At 39.0% G+C, this 17,073-nt stretch overlaps 3 long non-coding RNA genes across 4 annotated transcripts in view; 1 reads left to right on the top strand and 2 right to left on the bottom strand.

The window, feature by feature from the left end:
* LOC122989814 overlaps positions 1–6,243 on the bottom strand; it is an 18,892-nt gene extending 12,649 nt beyond the window's left edge. For both annotated transcript variants that reach the window (XR_006405174.1, XR_006405175.1), the window contains exon 1: positions 5,895–6,243. This is a non-coding gene — a long non-coding RNA (uncharacterized LOC122989814). The remainder of the gene's footprint in view (positions 1–5,894) is intronic.
* Positions 6,244–6,368: 125 nt separating this feature from the next.
* Positions 6,369–8,158, top strand: LOC122990834. The gene is made up of 3 exons (XR_006405492.1): positions 6,369–6,556; positions 7,582–7,761; positions 8,075–8,158. It is a non-coding gene; the product is annotated as an uncharacterized LOC122990834 (long non-coding RNA).
* Positions 8,159–11,093: 2,935 nt separating this feature from the next.
* On the bottom strand, positions 11,094–12,248 carry LOC122991060. Its single transcript, XR_006405520.1, has 3 exons — positions 11,780–12,248; positions 11,489–11,586; positions 11,094–11,319 (listed from the first exon to the last, which is right to left on the bottom strand). It is a non-coding gene; the product is annotated as an uncharacterized LOC122991060 (long non-coding RNA).
* Positions 12,249–17,073: the final 4,825 nt, after the last annotated feature.

Genomic DNA, 17,073 nt, shown 5'->3' with positions numbered 1-17,073 from the left:
CAGGTAGTGTACGGCGGCCTTTTAGAGCCTTTTCTTTGAAAACAGCTGCCTGCTTTTGTTTTTTTTTTTATTCTTTTTTGCATTGTTGATGATACTCAGGTTAAAGATAACAGCTAAAAAGTATCATCAAGAGTTTCTGATCCATGTAGAAGACACAGAAAGAGTTTTGAGATTTAGAAACTTAGCATGAGTAACTGATGAGTTGTAGCATCACTGTCACAGAGACTGTTCCAGACCTGAATGAGGCTTTTTTTTTTTTTTAACATAACCTGTAACTAAAAGATGTTGCAATTAGCAATTGATGAGAGTGTCCACCCAAGAAAAACCGCAATATGTTTTTGATCAAGTAACAAGAAGATTTTATGAAAAAATGTAGGAATTATGACTCCTGTTTGTCAGGAACAAAGGAGGAAACAGTGACGTAGCAACAACAACAACAACAAACTGAGGGACTGTAACACAGAGACGACCTTCATGTCTCGTTTCTTACAGATAGTCTAAGTTGGTTTCTTTAAACCTGATCATAGTCGTTTCCTGATATAAACCATCCTAAAACTAAACTAGTGTGCAGCCGGACAGATAAACAACGAGCTGAAACTCACTATAAAGCTCCGTAAAGCCGAGAGGAGCTGCAGAGACACTGACGATTCTCTGTAGGTTCATCACACCAACGTTACACACATTGTTATAAAAATATAATATAAATGAGCAAGACACTTTATGAAATACCCCTTTGCACCACAGTAACATCACATTAATAAACCCAACATCTAGAGAGAGACAGTCAGTCAGACAGTCGGTTCACATCCAGCGTCCAGCTGAGCGGCAGCCGTTCTGTCTTCCAGCTCCTCTCACATTATTTTATGGCACTCAGCTCGGCGGGGAGCAGAAAGCCTCAGAGCCAAACTGTACCCACTACTGGATGAATTTCCAACTCTGAAAATATTACATTTCCTGTGTGCAGAGATGGAAATCAGTATTCTAACCCAAAGCAAAAATACGATTAATTGCTCCCTGCCTGAGTCCAGGCATGAGGGTAATAAGCTCCACTGGAGGAGTTTCTTCTTTTCAAGCTATTCAGCTCTTGCTGCTTATGTGCAAATACATTTTTTTAATGTATGCACTACATTAGAAATATCCACAGAAAATTGAATTTGGATAGTTACATGTGTAAGTACCAAACTCATTTCAGATGAGGCTGAATGAGACCAAAAAAGAAAAAGGAAAAAAAAAAACGTCTGCGGCTCTTTGATACGGTGAACAAATAGCAGCGGTGAAAGCTCCCATTTTTCTCTTTCAAATGCCAAAGTCAGGGAATCTTTTCATTAGTTTTTGGCTCAGACACATGCTGAAATAAATGCACCTTTTTTTTTATTGTAATGTGTGTTAAATATTTCAGAGACTTCTGGACCCTTTCACAGAGAATGAGAGAGAAAGAGACAGAAGAGGAGGGCAAGGAGAACCGGGGCTGTTATAACGTTGGCGTCGAAAAAGAAAAAAAAAAGAAAATGCTGAGGCGAGAGGTTGATCCGCTCCGCTGAATATTTTTCTCATTGTGTTATCAGAAAGTAGATAATATGTCGGTGTGTTTTGCTGTCAGTGCTGCGTGTTCAGTACTGATTCTGAAACTCCAGGCCTCCTGAAGACAGATTACAGTGAAAGAAATCCTCCTGCTGCTGCTGCTGCTGCTGCTGCTGCTGTTGGCTTTTTGTCTGTTTTTACTTCTGACAATCCAAACTGTCGAGACCAGCTGCTGTTTTATTGATTGTTTCTGTGATGGTTAAAGGAACGTAACGGTACGAACATACGAATGATTCAGCTGGAAGCTTTACCGCTTGTTTCAAGGGGATGATGCTTTAACCCTTTTGGAGACTGTCTTTTCATCTGTGAATACACTGTGTGTGTTTTATTGACAGTAATATAACTTTATTTAGATATCGTGTAGAAACAAGCTTAAAAAAAGCCGTATAAAGTGCTGATGTATGTCTGTAGACCATAAAACATTTTTAATAAGACATTTCTACAGTTATCTTACTTTGTTTTTGCTGTGTTTGTGTGTCTCAGTAGTGAAACAATATTTTTTACAACTGTTCTATAATCACGTTTTGAGTGATTATAACTAAAGATTTGTACATTTTTTACAGACATTTGTGTCATTTTTTGTATATTTTGGGATCCTAGTAGCTTTATATTTTGATAAATTGATAAAAACGATCAGTTATACTGACTGAGCTGAAAAAGGACACCATGAACGTGTGCAAGGACAGTTTGAATGAACCCAGACTGGATCTGATGCTGAAAGGCAGTTTGGAAAATGATGAAACTACAGAAGTGAACTTTGTGTTGTTTGCTGTTCTTATAAGTGCAAGAATCAATATTAATGATCCTTTTTCATTATTAATTAGATAATGATTACTTGGCTCCTGTTAGATCAACTCTAAATATTAAAATTTACTGATTATCTGTTCAATATGTTATTTTTAATGATTTGTTAACTTACTTAATGTTTCTTCACTACAGTTGTCCCATAGATTAACTCCCTTTGTTGTGATACAGTGAAGTTTTGCATTAGTCCTCATTAACTGATTTTTTTACTCTGTAAGTGATTTGAATAGTTTTGAAATCAACCAGGTCCTTAAATTTCAGTGCATTTAATGAAACTATAACTGACACCAAACCTTCTCCCTCGCCAGAGTGTAATACTGGATATAACTGGTAAAATGGGTGTTGATATATTAGTTTAACTTAGTATAGGTATAATGGGTAAATAGTTACAGTGACTAAAGTGGGAATACTACAGTAGGTATAATGGGTAAACCAATCACAGTTAATAAAGTTAATTTCATGGTACAAAATGGGGACACTGGGTATATTAGAGTAATGTGTAGAATTGTTATACAGTAATTGGTTAATTGCTTGATGTGTATATAAAGTGAGTAAAGTGGGTACAGTGCTTACATGGAGTTAAGCAGGTATGTTTATAACATGTACATTGGGTAAAGTGGGTGTGAGTACACTGGATATAATAGGCAACGGTGTTAGGCGGGTACACTTGGTATACTGGTCTAAATGGGTTTAATATGTATAACTGTACAATTAGTAAAGTGGATAAACCTGCCATAATGGTTAAAATGAGTAAACTGGGTACAAGAGTACACTCTTATAGTATGTAATAATGTATAAATAAATGTAATGTACTAATATGTTGATAAGATGAAGTGGGTTCATTAAATATAATGTGCAGTGGGTATAATGGGTATACTGGTCTAAATGGGTTTAATATGTATAACTGTACAATTAGTAAAGTGGGTAAACCTGCCATAATGGTTAAAATGAGTATATTGGGTACAAGAGTACACTCTAATAGTCTGTAATAATGTGTAAATAAATGTAATATAGCAATATGTTGGTATGATGAAGTAGGTTCATTAAATATAATGTGCAGTGGGTATACTGGGTATACTGGGTAAAATCAGTATGATGGTGTGAGGAGTATACTCAGTAAAATGGTTAAAGTGGGTTCACTTGGTATAATGAATACAATGACACAGAAAAACACTACACTGTAACCTGGGTGGCCCCATTAGTAGGATTTTATATTGTGTGTTTCAGAGTTGTATATTTCATATTTCAGGCGGCTGCCAGTCTGCATATTTATAAAAGGGAAAGGTCTTTTTCTGTGTGTTTATGTGTGTTTGTTTGTGTGTGATGAGCTGGAAGCATCTGGATATCAGCCATCAGGCTGGCACTCAGCGCAGCACTGGATTATTCACACATTCGACCTCCAACCCAGAACAACAACAAACAGCTCATCGCTCGCTCGCTCCACCCGACCGACGCTCGGCAGATTGGACGATTACGGGTCGCGACACCGAGAGGTTTGGCGGTAACGTTCATCTCACATCTCCTCCGAGGTCAGAAATAGACTCCACCATCTCAGTGATTCCTCCCGTACCGAGAATATTTGACATTTCCCTCTCACTTTCAATCTCTTTCTTTTTTTAAGATTTTTTTTTTTTTATTATTACGTGGTGCAGAATGACAGGTGAGAGAGAGAGAAAGAGGAGAGTGATCTCACTGCCTGAAAGAAGAAGAAGAAGAAGAAGAAGAAAAATAACAGTCTGTCTGGAAGTTTCTCTTTGTTTACTGTGAGGATTATCTGTCTCCTTTTATACTACAAGAATACATGCAAGGACATGCAGGGACAAAGAGGGAACAGGACATGCTTCGTGATATAGAAATGTGGCTCCAAAAGTTTGGAGTTTGAGTTTATTGCTCATGTAGAAGGTTTCATCATGTATTATGTTTTAGAAAAAGCACCAGAGACAAGAGTTTCCAGCTAAGATAAGAAGCATTCACGTCCAAAATCACCTCCAATCTGCCAAAAACTCTTTGAAAGCAAACCTTCATACAACCAATCCAAATGAATCCTGCAAGAAAATAAGTTAGCGATGATAAATTACGATGTTTCACAGTAAGTGAGATTTATAAAAGTGAACTAAATGTATACACAGTTTTATAAATCTGCCAAAAAGTGTGTTTATGCATATTTCTGTCCTCTGACTCCAGGGTTAGGGTTAGATAAAGGTGCAATAAACTCTGTGTTGGTCCACAACTTAAACTGTTGTGTAGGCAGAAAAAAACATCCACATCAATATTCTATATCCCAAATGCACACAGCCTTAATGGATATGTTGGAAAAACATCACACATTTTATAGTTATTCTACAAAATAAGTGTGGTTCTGTATGTATTTTGTATGTATTAATGCTAAAATATGAACAGTTTGTTTTTTTCTTCTATATGATGCTCAGACCCCCCAACGTTTATGACAGCAGACCTTTGGACAAAAATCAATTAATTTAAAAGTCTAACTGAAATTAAACCTTTTTTTTTGTGCACTATAGCAACATATCTGCTCTGTAAATCATGTGCCCTGTGTTCTCCTTGGAGGAAAAAAATCAGAAACAACAAGGGAAAAATAGTTTTACATTATTTCAGCTAATTAATGTTCCATCATCCACTTATATAGCTGGAGTCCTTCTTTCCATACAGCAAATCAAATCTTTTCATAAAGTGTTGTTCGATCATCAGCAGAACAGACGGTCACACTGAGCCTGATTGCATCCTGCTCCACAACACAAGAACCACAGACTCTGAACAACAACAACCCACATTAGCTTTTCCTGCTAAAGTCTCCTTCTGATCTAACTTACAAACATGAACACACATCTTGCCTTGCAGCTTGTTGAACGAGCCACCAAATAAATATTCTCTGGGGAAAACTGCACCGCTAACATCAGTTAGCAGGCTAGATAGCTAATTAGCTGCTCGGCTGCAGCACATTAAACAGCAGTAAACATACCTGCAAATGTCCCTTCAGACCTGTTAGATGCTGGTTTAGTTGTTGCTCTTCAAAATCCCCGTTAGCAACACATTGTCTGTTCATGACTTGTAGCTACAGCAGTTTGTTTACTTTATCTACGTTCATACGGTGTAAATTACAGTTGACAGCCTGCTAACTGCTGTCAATCAAACACAGAGACCGACCCCCCCCCCCCCCCCCCGACCCCCCCTCCCTCTGGATGGTCATGTCTAATGTAAGTGACATGCAGCATGTTCTTCTCATAGTCTCCACACTGTCAATATGAGAGGAAAATAAATGAGTGTAATAAATGCTTCAGGTAATGAAAAATATAATGTTAACAACTAAAAAGGGGTGGCTCAGTTTTCTATGTTGACAATACTATTATGTAACATCTGTAGGAGGAAATGGAACAAAGGCACAACACCTCAAAATATAGATATCAGTCTTTAATTATTTTTTTTATCCTTTGAAGACAGACAATGTAATATCAGCTGTTTAAAGTCAAGTAGAGAGGACTGATACTTACAGCTGACGCTGTGTGTTGCAGGCATGGTGGAGGCGTCACAGGTGACCATGACCTCAACAAGGACCTACGTACTGAAAGAAATAAACATCTCGTAATAAATATAAAAGTTGCCTTTCATTCTCAACAGTCATATTCAAGATAATAATCTCGCACAGCGCTGTCAATAGCAGCACACTTAAGTTACAGATAAAGATTTCTATCAGTGTGAAAACCATAAATATAAGTATGTTTGCAATAGCATATTTATGTGTGGGCACCTATTATCTTTAATGTAATAATGTAATAATAATGAAAGGCAGTATAAGTAAAATATTTATTATAAGGATACTAAGTTAAACCATCACATGCAACTTAGTATAATCAAGTGACATCCAAATAAATGACCTGTAACTGAAGTTATGAGGAAATCTACATTCAGAACGTTACTCTGATTCACTGTATCTAGTGTTGCAAATTACCACAATTTTTTTTTGGGTGAGTGTGAAGCAGAGGTAAAGTAGGATTTTTGCAGCGTCTGTAAACTCCATCAGCTGAGCTTAAACACAAACTTCAACAGGCGAACGATGGCGTCGAAGGGCGGAGATCAAAGCGACAAAAGCGTTTCACCTGGAAGTGCTCTGAAAACATCGACATCAAATGAGAAGCGGGAAGACGTCTGAGAGGTAAAAACACACCTCAAAGTACATCCAACACACACACACACACACACACACACACACACACACACACGCGCCTTCTTGACCCTCTCAGTGTGTTCGTGCGTCAGTGAGCAGGTTCACATCCATTTGCTTTCAGTTTGAAAGGAACAGTTTAACACAACATGACTTCAGTTCAGCACTTTCACTGTAGCACAACAAAGATCAGACGGTTAAACGGAAGAGGAAAAAAAAACATGATTTTCTTGAAACTGGTGATTCAGACAGTCACCACTTTGTTTCACCAGTTTATTATAATCCATCACTCAGCTGGTGTGTACATTTCTTTGTACTAACTAGTTTCAAACTGGTGATTCACTAAATCAGGCTGCATCATTAAAACCTTAAAGGACGAGTTCAGAATTTTTCAGGCTTGTCTTATAAAGCAGCAGTCAGGTGTCTGTATGAGCAGTGACGCTGTCATCATTCCTCCCTAAAGGGGAAACATCGGGTCTAAAATTGTGAATGAATTCATTGCAGCAACTCTATCTGTGTAAAGTTTTAATATGATGTTTTTTTATTGGGAACAAAAAATCTGTTCAATTCAGTCCAAACATCCCTGCTAATGTGAGGCAATGTCACTTTCTGATGATAAAAAAGGAGTTTGGATAATGACTTTGAATAGAAGTTAGAACATTTCTGATATGAGAATTATGAAGTTTGTTTGTAAGTGGAATTTTGAAATTACATTATTAACATGTAAACTATTACTGTTGACTGAATAAACAGTTTTACAGACTAAACAATATTAGAGCCGTTTAAACTCCAAGATTTGCAATTATATATATTATAACATTATTCTTTAGAGGCTTGTTTTTCAGCAGGTGAGCCAACTGTCAATCACAGCTGTCAATCAACACACGCATGGCAAGACATAAAAGCTACTATAAGCTTTCAAATCTTATTAACGGAGCAATAATTTACACTTATTAGAGGGTCTGAATTTAGAGATTGAGACCATAAAGACTCGTTTAAAACAATGACTGTCTCAGTATTTCTAGAGAGAAGTCGAGGCTTTTTGAATGGGAGTCAGCTGGAGCAGCTAACAGCCATCGGTGGCACTTAAAGGCACTTCAACCTCAACACGTGGGAGCTGCTGCTCGACACGTTCTCTGGTTTTGGGGCTGAAAGGAGGAAGACGTCTCCTGCGGGGCCCCTGAAGCAGCTGGATGGTAACACGGTCTTAGAATCAGCAGCTACAGACGTTATATTTTAGCTACGAGACATTTGTAGGTTCAAATATAAGTGCAGGTTGTAGTACTCACAGTAATAATACTCATACTCACAGTAATAAAACTCTGCTGCCCCCCCCCACCCCCCCCATACCACCACCTCGTCTTTCATTGTCTCCATCCTCCCGTCCCCTCTTCCTCTTTCTCTCTCTGTTCACGGCCTTATCTGCTCTCCACCAGGTTATTAGTTCCTTTGCCATCGCCATGGCAACAAAGCGCTGCGCCTGCCTTACCGCCATCCATTATGTTTCAGAACAGAGAGCGAGAGAGAGGGAGATGTAGTGGAGAGGAGGATCAAAGCTGCTCGGTCACTACCGCGACGGGCGAGGATGAAACCAACAGTGAGTCTCTTTCTCTCTCTGTGTGTGTGTATGTGTGTGTGTGTGTGTGTGTGTGTGTGTGTGTGTGTGTGTGTGATGGAACAAAGCAAGCTTGAAATTTGGAGTGTGTTTGTGTGTGTTTGTGTGTTTGTGTGTGTGTGTGTATGTGTGTGTGTGTGTGTGATGGAACAAAGCAAGCTTGAAATTTGGAGTGTGTGTGTGTGTGTTTTGTGTGTGTGTGTGTGTGTGTGTGTGTGTGTGTATAACAATGTGGTCGCTGTGTGTTTGTGTCTAAATCCTGCAGCAGTTGTGACTCATTAAGGCCTAAATTTACACCTAAAGCCTCAATTATATCCAGATACACCATGCGGCCAAAAGTTTGTGGACGCCCCGGCCTGTTTATCCTGATGATTTAGACCAACCTGACGCCTTTTGACATACACAACGTTTTTCTAGAGCAATGTGACGCTGATATGATGAGTCGCAGATGTAAAAATAAGGTCAGAGACCGATTCCAAATATTAAAACTTTGTTAAGATTGATTGATTTTTTTTTGCAGTCTACACTGTGTGTTTACATCCATGAATGGCTCACAGTGGGAGTGGAAATCAGACTCGAATGACAAAACAGAACCATGCATACACAGACCTTTATAAATCTAATGAAACGAAAGCATAACGCACGTGTTCTTAGTCCTGAACATAGACAGTTTCACGTATCTGACCCCTGAACGGTTACCCAAGAGTCTGTTTATTTCCTTTTTTAAATAGTGGAGAGTTTTACCTCTTCAGGACTCAAATGAAACAATCTGAGAGAGGAACCTGTAACGAGGGGTCATGAGTACCTTCATACTGGCAACCAGTGCTCTTCAAATTTGATGTCAATAGTTTCTATTTGTCCCTTTCCCTTCTGTTTCCAATAAAAATCTATTTTCATTGGTTTTATTTGGTTTACTTGTACGTCTGCTGGTCCTAGAAAATATCTGAACAGGTTGAAATGATCTCACCGCACTGGTTTTAAGACAATAAGTCTTTTTAAGCTAAGAAGACAATAATTAGTTGATAAATAGACATTTTAGCAGCAAGAGACAGAAGTTTTCACATGACAACAGCAACATGGAGGTTTGTACAGGACATGATGTGTGATTATTGGTGACTGTGAGATGTTAAACTATAAACCGTGTTCTTCACCCGTTGAGACGTTTAACACCGTTCTGCATGTGTAAGAAACAAGTTCCTCATGTTATGGACAATCACATCAAACTTATACCGGTGCTTGATGGAGAACCACATACAGACGTCTTCTTTATTCACACAGCAAAGTAAAATACTAAAACATCTACTGTCTTTTGAGACAATAAGATTTGTATCATACCTACAGACATGTTCAGTGTCTCGTGTGAATTAAGGATCAGCAGCTGCGAGTTTATTTAACTTCATGTTAGCCGTTAAAATGCTCAATAATTGACTTTTATCTGAAATAAAAACTACAAACAGAACAAACACAACTTTTTCCTGAGATATGTGATACTGTTGATGATCCTGCGCTCTATGTTAGACTGTAATGTTCTTCACTGTGGGGTCATATAGATTTTATGATTATGTGTGTGGGCTCCAAACATCCTCTGAACTGCAGGATGTTTTTAATGCATCAGCCAAAAACTGCCTCCTCCTCCTCCTCCTCTTCATCGTCCTCATCAGGCTGCATCATACTGTAGAGGCTCTGTGACACTTCATTTTCTGGGTCCACAATTTCCACAAAGTCATTATTAAAAATAGGAGCAAAATGAAGTTCCCATTTACAGAAATGATTGTGGAATTATAGAGCCAGAAAATGAAGCGTGCCTACATGCTGGGACCTGAATAAACACTTCTTCCTCATCAGATTTGACCCGATGGTCTTCAAATGAATGTTGAATTCAGGTGCAGCTTGTTCTCGGCGTGCTGTTACTCAGCTGAGTGTTTGTGTTCAGAGCTGCAGTGGTGGGTAGACTCGCACAAACACCATTTTACAACATCTTATACTTTTATTCACAGGCGAATATTTAACATCTGTTTGTGCTCTAAAACTCTGCTTCTGATCACAGTTTCTTGGTTGAGATGGACAGTAGACATACAAAACCCAGGAATTAGACTGAGATACACACAGTGGTGGAAAGTAACTCATTACATTTACTGAAGTATTTGTACTTACACATGCTTTCATTCCAGTAAATGTTCAAATGATCCAATATTTCACCAAAAAAATCAAAGATTAGAGAAAAAAGTCCAAAAAACTGAAAACAGATTTGTGTATCAGAACTTTGTTTTTTCTTCTTTCCTCTCCCATTAATCATCTCACCACCCCTCAGATTTATCTGCTGACCCTTTGGAGGGGCCCGACCCCTAGGTTGGGAACCACTGGACTAAACTAGCTAACTGTATATAAAGTAGTGTAAACTAGCTCCACCTCCAGCAGCTACAACAGTAACATGCTGCTCTAACACTGATGCTTCACTATTAATAATCTAATGATGTCATATATAATAATATATCAGTCAGAGGGACCAAACCACTACTTTTACTGCAATACTTTAACTACATCAAGCTCATAATACTTATGTACTTTTACTGCAATACTTTAACTACATCAAGCTCATAATACTTATGTACTTTTACTGCAATACTTTAACTACATCAAGCTCATAATACTTATGTACTTTTACTGCAATACTTTAACTACATCAAGCTCATAATACTTATGTACTTTTACTGCAATACTTTAACTACATCAATCTCATAATACTTATGTACTTTTACTGCAATACTTTAACTACATCAAGCTCATAATACTTATGTACTTTTACTGCAATACTTTAACTACATCAAGCTCATAATACTTATGTACTTTTACTGCAATACTTTAACTACATCACAAAACCAACATTTAAATCCAGTGTTTCCACAGTGGGTGTAGCACGCAGCTCGAACAGAGAAGAAGAGAGCAGTGGAGCCATGTTTGTAGTTCTGCTTCTGAGAAGCTGGGCACAGTTTCTGGAAATACTAGATTTTAAGTTTTTGGTTTTGCTGCAGGACAAAGATGTTCTCATTTCAGGCAGACAGTCACGAGAATCCCTACCTGCCCAGGTCAAGTATGAGGCTTCAGCACAACAAGACCACCGTCTTTCCCAGATGTTCCCCTAAAAACAACAAAAACATCAGTCTGCAGTAAACCCTTTAAGGTGAAAGGATTGACTCAGGCTACAGGCAGATACACCGCAGACAGCAGTAAAAACTAATTGAAATTGACTTTTTATCTTTGAGTCAAAAGTATTAATTTATGTACATGATGCAGCTTTAAACACCCACTGCAGCCCTGAAAGTATCTGTCTTGTGACCGAGGTGGATCCCGTCTCCCCCGTGCCTCATGTCGCACGACACCACTCGACTGCGAACCGGAAGAATCCCTGAAATGAGAGGAGGTTCAGAAAAGTTCAGCTGGGGGGGGGGGAAACCAGATTAGTAAGCAACATTAAGAAAATATCAAGCATGTGAAACGTGTCAAAGAGGAAAGTGGGGGGGAAAAATCTGGAAAGCTACTTAGAGCGGAGCTGCGGCACTTAGGCCCAATTAGAATGCATATTTTAAGTGGAGTTAAACCTGGTGAAATATTCATGATGTGGCCCACTGCTGCAGGAGGAGGAGGAGGAGGAGGAGGAGGAGGAGGAGGAGGAGGAGGAGGTGGAGGGATCGGCCTCTGGGGGGCGCCATGCTCCCGTTGAGTGGCGTGAAGAGCAAAGCGCTGCTGCTGCTGCTGCTGCTGCCCACTCAGCCTGCTGCAGAGACGATGAAAGGATGAGAGAGAGAAGACGGCAGGTATGATGGACAGATAGACAAGAGGGAGGATTTATTGTACAGAGCAGCAGCAGCAGCTTCAGCTCCTACATCGACACACACACACACACACACACACACACACACACACACACACACTGTTCAATACCAGCCACAGCACACTACAGCCTCCAGTCACTGCTCATTACAACAATAACAACACCAGAGCACCAAATCCGCAATGACAGAGTCCTCTGAAGCATTTCTGGAGCAGCTTTTGTTCCTTGTGACACAACAGACACATTTCAGTATCTACAAACAAGGGTGTAATTTACACTGAACACTTTAGGTCCTTCTCACTTTTACAGCTGCAGTTTGATTCATTTAATAAAATCTCTCTACACATCGTCCTTTCATTGTCCGACTGCCAACATCCAGATGAGAGAAGCTCAAAATGTTAATATGTTCATCTGAGTCTCCTTCAGTTATCACTGTGCGCTCACAGCTATTCATTTTTTAAAGCAGTAGTAAGTTATTTCCTGACAGTTTTTGCCCTCAGTTTCGCCTCCCAGGCCCTATCCTCCTGGTGGAAGCCGTATGCAGCCTGTGAGGAAGCCTGCAGTCACTGCTCAGGGCTTATTCCACCTCTTTGCATTTTTTGGTAAAAAAAAAAGTAATAATTTAATCTGTTTTTATTTACAGATAATTCTTCTAAAAAGAGCTGATCATTGGTTAAAGATAATACAGTAAAAGACAGCGTTCTTAGTAGTAAAGATGGAAACAAAAATATTATTTATTGACTTTAAAGGCTCGAGGTTGTTGACAGACATTTTTATATAACAGTTTTACAACATTTATCATGAACTATCAGGTTGTTATCAGGGAAATTATGGTTAATGCATATAGTGCAGCTTTTTATGTATAGTGCTGTTATTATGAAAAGCATGATATCCAACTCAATATAAACATTTTTATATGAATGCTATACTTTTTTTTCCTTTTATTGTTTCATGATGGCACCGCCTACTTTTGCATCAGTGCATCATTACTGTTAATCATCTGTGAGAACTTGTTTCCATACAGCAAATCAAATGTTGTATAAAGTGATAAGGTGTCATTTATCATCAGCAGAGCAGACGGTCACACTGAGCCTGATTGCATCCTGCTACACAACACAAGAGCCAAAGACTCTGAACAACAACACACATTAGCTTTTCCTGCTAAAGTTTCTTTCTTACCTAACTAACAAACATGAACACACGTCTTGTCCTGCAGTTTAACTTGTTGAACAAACATTCACCAGGGAAAAGTGCACCGCTAATGTCAGTTAGCAGGCTAGACAGCTAATTAGCTGCTCAGCTGCAGCACATTAAACAGCAGTAAACATACCTGCAAATGTCACTATGGACCCGTTAGATGCTGGTTTAGTCGTTGCTCTTTAAAATCCCTGTTAGCAACACATTGTCTGTCCACGACTTGTAGCTACAGCAGTTTGTTTACTTTGTCTCTTCTTGTTCTGACAGGAAAAAGGAACATTTCTTCCTTTTTTTCTTCCTTTTAATAATAATAATAAACTATTCACAAAACATTAAAAAAAAACATGTTGACATTACTTTGAACTGCAAAAATGTGATTTCAATTGGACTTTAAAGCACAACCATTTAGCATCAGTGAACTCCCCTATCTAGACTAACATTAACTAACATTATTTTCACCATTGATTAACCTTTCTTATTGTTTTTGATTAATCAATTAATCATTTTTGTCTTTAAAACATCAAAAAAAACTGTGACAAATGCCCATCACAGTTTCATAGAGCCCAAGGTGACGTCATCAAATGTCTTATTTTGTCCAACCAACAATCCAAAACCTGAAGAAATTCTATTTACTCTAATATAAGACAAGAAAAAGTGACAAATCTGAAAACCTCATCATCAAATATTTGGCAGTTTTGCTAAAAAATTGACTTGAAGGATTAATCTTTTCTCAAAATAGTTTCTGTTAATCAGCTATTATATATCATTGCAGCTCTATCAGTATCTATACTGCCATACATACCCTGGTGTACATACCTATAGACCTTACCTCCAGTGGGTTTGCTGCAACCCCTTTAATCAAATATGAATGTAGCTTTAATTAGCATCAGCAGCATGTTTTTATCTTGTTAGTACCATATTCACCCAAACAGGTGCCGAAATTAACACCCGCCAAGTGCCAGATATAAATAGCTTTTCTGTTTGGTAAATAAATTTCGGAAGGCTTTCTGCCACACTGGCAGGTAAACGTTTGTACCAAAATAGGCCCATAATAAAATATCTGGCATGATGGTTCAGGGGAAATTACTCATGTTTGTCCCTTTACAGTGTAGACATGCGCACCATATGTGTTTTTTACAAGCGTAAAAACAGTGTCGCGAAACTATAAGAACACTGAGAGATGCTCTGACAGTGAGTTTACACAGAAAACACAGCAGAGCAGCAGCAGCGAGTTCTCTGTCTGTGAGTCTACAGAGGAGGTGTTCAGGTACAGTGTTGAGCGTAGGTCACTCGTGTTTTGGAAATGCTCAGAGCCCAATCACAATAAGCGTGTAAAATGGAGACAAAGAGACCTGAAGCCTAAAAACTACGCTTTGGGTTGCGGCTATGTGCTCATAACGCATGTTACACATGAGCCAGCAGTGTAGACAGCTGTATTGATTAACAGGCCTATAACTGTACTGTTCTGTCAAACTGAAATTATTTTGCCTCAGATTTTGCTCTGGCCTCTTCTTTAAGTTTATCTTATTATCTCAATGAAATATACTGAAACAAATGTATATGTGACACAAAAAGGCAATTCATTATGTTGGCTGGTAAAAAATATGCTTGTCTGGAGGATTTTTCATCTCCCAGCTTCCTCGGCAGGTGAGTCAAAAAGTTAATTTCGGACACCCGAACATGAAACGCAGGTGCAAACTTTACCGTCAGACATGGAAACACAATGACCTGGAGCCTCCATATAAGAGGGCAGGTAATAGCTATAGATACACTATGATCTTTGGATGTAATACATATATAATTACATTCCTTTTGTGACTAATATGCAGGAATTGTGTTCAAACACTGATTCAAAACTGTGTCAGCTGATCAGAGACTTATGGAAGAGTTATGACATCGATTTCATTCCCTGAGAATTTTCATGTGATTTCCATTCTGATCATTATTTTGAGATAATTTGTATTTTTGCTGCTCTCTGACCAAACCCGGGCAGAGTGCGCTCTCTTGGCCTGTACTGAGCGTGCTCCCTGAAGCCTCTTTGTGTTTCTGCTTGAGGGTTTTGATGGCGTGGAGGCTGCCGGGGGCGTTGACCTCGCCGTGGCAGGTGTCTTCCGCGGTGTGGAGCAGACACTCAGCTCAGACAAGGGCAAAGCCGTAAAGAAAAAAAAAACAAAAAAAACAAAAAAAAAAACCTGCATTCTTTCCGAGAACTTCTCAAGGTTCCCTGTTAAAAGTGTTTATTTCGCCGTCAGAGTGACTGCGGATCGCTCACATTAAGACCGCTAACCAGCTCGTCCTTGGCCGCCTTCTGTGCATGAAATGGCAGCCTGTAAAGAAAACTCAGGACTGTCAGAGCTGGAAGAGTCAGACTCAACTTTCCTCTGATCTTTCATAAGAAAAAAAAAACTGCGCAGCATTCAGGGTTTTATTTAAACTTAAGCTTTTCTCTTCGTACCACACTTAGAGAGTAAAACCATCCAAACCGAAGAGACTCTGTGTCATTTAAGTGAAAAACTGACAGGATTACAGATTTACTGACATCACTGTATAATCTAAACATAAGAAATTATAGAAAAAACTTGCCTCTATGTTTAAGCATTGACGACCTAGATGACCTGGATATCATTAACCCTAAAACTACTGGCTGCGGTATACAGTTGACTCACAGTGAGAATTCATCTGTGTCTCTGTTTCAATCACACGTCTTACATGAAACTTCAGTATTTTCTTCCGTCTGACTGATTAAGATTTTCGAGCGATTCACATCATCTGACAGGCTCAAGACAGTTGTATGATTGAGTTATGAGAGTTGACTGAATTGACAATGTAATATTATATCCATTAATTAATAATTAATCCATGGTTTGACTTCGGGAAACATTTTACAGGAACTACTTGATCCAAATACTGAAAGTCCTGTTTCAAAACTATTAAGTCGATCATGTTGTTGATCTGATATGAATGAAGCGAGGGATAATCAACGCGTTTTAAGGCAGGACGTGAAGGTGAAGAACCACCTGACGCTAAGCGAAGAAAGAGCTTACCGTTGTCATGACAACCTGCCACACTGTACTCGCCGCCGGCCTGAACTGAGTTTGTCTCCAAATCGGTGTTTCTTTTGTTTTAGGACATTATGTATTAATCTCATCCTTCTCTTCTCCTCCGTTTCTTTTTCCTCTGCTGCATCCCGTTCTTCAAAACTTCATAATGAGTAAGCTTTGACAGCTGTGCTCTTTAATGTTGCTATGGTTACAGGTTGGGTTTTAACGCACACCTACCGGCCAATCGGAAAAGAACATTCACTCAGATCATGGTATAATGTCTAACTGGAGAATGTGACACTAAACACTATAGAAACACTCTGATTGCACAGCAGTGTTACAGAGTGGAGCCTCCTCTCTCATAAATGATCTTTGGTCGAGTACAAACACAAAAACTGACAACAGACAAGTTTCATTTTGTCATAAAGTCACTTGCAGAAGGTATTTAACCTGCTGAAAGTGACGCTCAGTGCAGCTAAACACGAGAAGCTGCTAACTGAAGCTGTATGTTGTGATATAAAACCGGTCAGATATTTGCACAAGGTGATCACATGCAGCACAAATCAACTACACAACAGCACTTCTATGTAGACAGGAAGTTAAAAGACAAAACTACAGAGTCTGAGAATGTCCTTACTGCTTAAACAAACAGTACAAAATCTATCAAGCTACAACTGAAAGCTGAAGGAAACGTGTTATCTTCTCCGAGTGTGACATCAGGACAGTTTACATCAGGACAGACTCGCTCTGTGTGCTCTCACCGGTGTCCATGTTGGTGTCTTTGTAAACTCCTCGCAGGTTGCGAGTGCAGTCAGCTGCCAAG

The sequence above is a fragment of the Thunnus albacares genome, chromosome 10 (genome assembly GCF_914725855.1).
Source record: "Thunnus albacares chromosome 10, fThuAlb1.1, whole genome shotgun sequence".
NCBI lineage: Eukaryota > Metazoa > Chordata > Actinopteri > Scombriformes > Scombridae > Thunnus > Thunnus albacares.
This window is presented reverse-complemented; position numbering and strand designations above follow the sequence as displayed.